We start from the raw sequence: 4,600 nt of genomic DNA, 5'->3' as shown, positions 1-4,600 counted from the left end.
ACCACTCGAATCGGGTGTGCGCCCTAAATCAGGTTCGAATTTTATGTGGGAAAATTCATACTTTTCCTGTCATTCTCAAAACGAATATCTATTCATCGCCGAAAATAATAGTACAGCACTTGTATGGAAAAGTAATACTTTTCGATAGTGATTTAGAGTTTAACACTTATCTTGATGGTAAATAACATTCAAGTGGAGAAACAAACGTTTAACTGAAAAATCAATTTCAAAGGGTGTTTACTGAATTGCAAAAAAATATTTTCAGCACCCGGTGTATCGATGATGTCTTCTTAATAAAAAATTGTCGGAATATTACAAAAAGCCAACAGTTTGAAATTTAATAAATAGCATTACAAAATGTATTTCAATCAGGGTTTTATCATAAATTTATTTATTTTGTAGATTTAGTTTTTTACCCTCCATTTCAATGTTTTGTTATTATTAGATTAGTTTTGAATTAGTTTTGAATTCTATTGAGACATTTTTTTTCCATTTTTTGTTTTATTTGTCAAATGCATTCTTATCTTTAAATTAATTGATTGTTTCATTGAATGAGTTTAAATTTCACAAATTCTTTATGTTGATTCTCGAATTCTATTGAGACATTTTTTTCCATTTTTTGTTTTATTTGTCAAATGCATTCTTATCTTTAAATTAATTGATTGGTTCTTTGAATAAGTTTTGATGTTCCCAAAATCTCTATGTTGATTCTACAATAATAATTATTTTTTGTAAAACAAAATTCACCTCACCCCACCGCCCCCCTTATGCACTGCCTACTACGACCAACAAAAGGCCTCAAGGGGATCATGTTGCACACCCAGAGCAGGCGCGCGCGACTTCGCGGTTTTTAACTCTCGTGGATAAGCCACTTCTTCACTGCACAGGTTCGGTGCACATTTGGGGGAGTGCATTTCCGCGGAACTCCGAACATTCCATTCTACCTTTCCTCTCCTTTTGCTGGATGATGATGATGCAAAACGACCAAGATGAAGAGTCCGGTTATTAAAAAAATGTTGAATAATATTTTACAATCAGTTCTGATGGGAAAATGTTGCGGGGTTGAGGGGGTCGGTTTGCATACATTCGTTCTTTCTTTTTCTGGCTGCATTTCCTTTTCCAGCATGATGCACACATCAAACAGAAATATATAGAAATGAGCTTCTCTCTTCAGCACAAAAAAAAGCAAAGAAAAAACGTTTGAAGAAAACTGCAATCTCACACGATCTTGGGCCGAGGGGGGGAAAAAGTTTCAGAATTGCCAAAACGTGTAGTTTGGGGCTGATCGTTCTGATTGCCTTGGCTGGGAGTTGGGTGTTCATGGTCCCGGGGTCCGGTAGAAGGTAGATAAGCGATGGAGTCATTTTTTCGGGTGCAGCCGAAATTAGCCCTCGTTTTTATTTCATTTTTTTTCGGTGCGGGCCTTTCCTGATGGCTTTGGCGCTGTTGCTTCCCTTTTGCCCTGATGGGGAGCGTTTATGAGTGCAATTTATTTCGAGCCAGTCATTATGCAAGCAGAGGGAACCAACCTGGACACGATATACGAGAAACGGGGGAAAGGGATTTTCGGGTGCAAAACTTTTAAACTTTTGCGTAAAAGCTTGTGCTCGGTTTTTTTGTTTGGACGAGTTGTTTTTTGAGGGCATTGTTTTCAGTCTGTTTCTTTTTTATTTTGAGTGTACGAATGATTTGCTCAAGTGAAGGGACGACGACTTTCAAATCAGCCCGTCATAAGTCTTGTTAATCGAAAGGGGGTGGACTCCGCCCTGCCCGGGCTGTTGGAAAGGTTTTACAATGTTGCACACTGGTGGTGATGAAAAATTGATATCGTTTTACTCGAGGCTGATTGCACTGGCTTCAGCAGACCTTGACGATCGAGGACCGATGAAGTCTGGTTTTGCTAGTTAAACGATTTGGAAGAGACTGGAATTCTTTAAATGTAGATCTTGAGTCAAGACTCAATCCAATGTAGGTTAAAATTGACATTTTTTTATAAAAAATGTTTTCAAGAGTCGCTCAGTTGATAACCTACTCGAACGTATTGATAGATTTTGAGGTTAGGTTTGGCGCGGAACATAATTACCCAACATATCTGGGAAGGGGTAAGTACATCTTTTATGTCAGAAAAATTTTGAATTTTACCTCTAAAAATGTGTAATTTTACTACTTTTCTGGTGTAATGTCACTTTTTTAGTCTAAATTGAGGTAAAATTACATCATAAAAAAGGTAATAATTACACCTTCTAAATTTTAACAATTTTTTTAACTGTGTAATAATTCTACCCCTTTTAAGGGGGCCTAGCTTCCTTAAAAAGACCCAAATTGTGTCGAGAGAAGAAAACAAAAGAGTTCTTTAATCCCCAAATAGACCAAAAGCCAAACCTAACCTCAAAATGGTAACGAACGTGAGAAGAAAAAGAATGCAATATAAATACGTTACAATTTTACCAATTACAAGAGATTTGTCTCTCAAAAATGAAGTTTTGGCTGCAGTCCATACAGAATAAATCCTATAAAAAATTGTACTTTGAGTACGGTTTTTGCCTTCCTCACCTTACTGAGGAAAGGCTATAAAATCACTCGAAAAATTAACTTCTTTATTCGACCTCGTAGACCCACCTTCACGTATACCTATCGACTCTGAATCAAATTCTGAACAAATGTCTGTGCGTGTGTATGTCTGTAAGTTCGTGCACCGAAAAATATGCACACGGTTATCTACGGACTGGCTGAACCGATTTGGACCGTTTTGGTCTCATTCGATCAGTCTTGGGGTCCCACAAGACCTTAGTTAGTATTATGAAGATTAGAATAGTACTTCAAAAGCTATGCTAAAAAAACGATTTAAGCAAAACTTCGAAAGATTGTAAAAAGGGTGGTTTTTGCAAGAAAACCCGTCATGTTATATATTGTTAGAAAGGTATTTAAAAGACCTTTCCAACGCGATTGCAGATCTGACAACCTCATCAAAAGTTGTGAGCACTTAAGCGTTCTTCATACACCTTTTTTGAGGCCGGATCTCTAATATTTTGATGAAAAAGTTTTCCGGATCTATCTTGCCCATCGTTGAATAGGTAATCAAAAGATCTTTCCAACGAGCCCAAAAGATTGACGATCTGACAACCCTAGCAAAAGTTATAAGTACTTTAGTGTTTTAAAACACTTTTTTGAGGCCGAATCTCAGATATTTTGATAAAAATAAGTGTTATTTATACACTTTTTTTGAGGCTGTGAAATGTGTCCGTGGTGTAATCACTTTATGAATGTGAGGAAGGCACCAACCACCTAATGGTGGATTAAGTAACGTTTTTTTTTATCAATTTTTTTTCTTTGGCAAAGGAATAAAATAATACACTTAAAAAACTATTGACGCACCTTTTATATTTTTTTACCTTATAAACGTTTTAGGATTAATTACAGATAACCACAAAAGCCATCTCTTGAGCACAAAATGTGAAAATTTCATATGGCAGTGGTGCCGGATAAAATAATAATCAAAATTTCTTTAAAGTATCGTAAATAAAGAGGAAATTTGTTTCGCTAAGGCCGTTGCAATTATTTTTCAAATTTTTTGTCTGAATATAAAATCTAATGGATTTCACGCATTCCGCGAAATCGGGAAAACTTACTAACTCTAGTAATAACAAAGCTTGACCATCATTCAAAATTACAAAATCAACTCTAACATTTAAAAAAGCAAAATCACAAATGTACCAATGCATCACAATTGGGTCCTAAAGCCCTACGTGAATTTTTATGTACAACATTAAAAAACACGAGTAAAAACTATTTCTGATATTTTTTTTTTCATTTTAATGCAAAAAATAAATAAATTGACAACTATGGTCCGCTTGGAACGAATCGGGGGGATGGCAACCCTATTCCGACCAAAGCAAACTGACAACAGTCGACATTAGCACGGTTGTCAAATGAGAGCCCACAACAAAAGCACCAGCTGTCAAATGGTAGCCCATAACAAATAATTAGGTCTATTCCCGTACTTGCAGAATTGCAGAATTTCTGCGGCTTCTGCAGAATTCTGCAGCCAGCATAAGTCACTTTTTTGCAGCACGTTCCCGTACTTTTCAACTCGCTCTCTTCATCTCTCTCTTTTGCAGAAGTTCTGCAAGGAGAGAAGCCGCAAAACTTTTGCCTGTGTAGCGCGTTCCAGTACTTTTTCTGCAATGTTGTACACAGTTGAGTTGATTTACTCAAATTGGGTATTGAAGTTTTTTTTTAATTATTTCAAAACAATTAAAAAAATGGATTGACAAAAATTGTAATTGAAAGAAGTTTACCTCTAGAACGGGGACTTATATTTCATGCAAATCAACATTTTATCTAAAAAATCAAGCATGTACCATAAACTAGAAATTAATAATGCTTAGGTAGACATTTTATATTAGAAACAACTCAAAACTTTTACATTAGGTAAACAATTTAAGAAATGAGAATGGCAGGTACGTTTAAAAAACATAATTAAAAAAAAGAAAAAGGTTTAATATAGATGGTAAATTTATATAGACCATAAATACATGTTTTAATAGCAAAATGTTTGAAAGATAACATAAATAAATTATGATTGGATTTCACAACGAAG

Source organism: Culex pipiens, chromosome 1, assembly GCF_016801865.2.
Source record: "Culex pipiens pallens isolate TS chromosome 1, TS_CPP_V2, whole genome shotgun sequence".
Taxonomy (NCBI): Eukaryota; Metazoa; Arthropoda; class Insecta; order Diptera; family Culicidae; genus Culex; species Culex pipiens.
Note: the sequence above shows the minus strand (reverse complement) of the source record.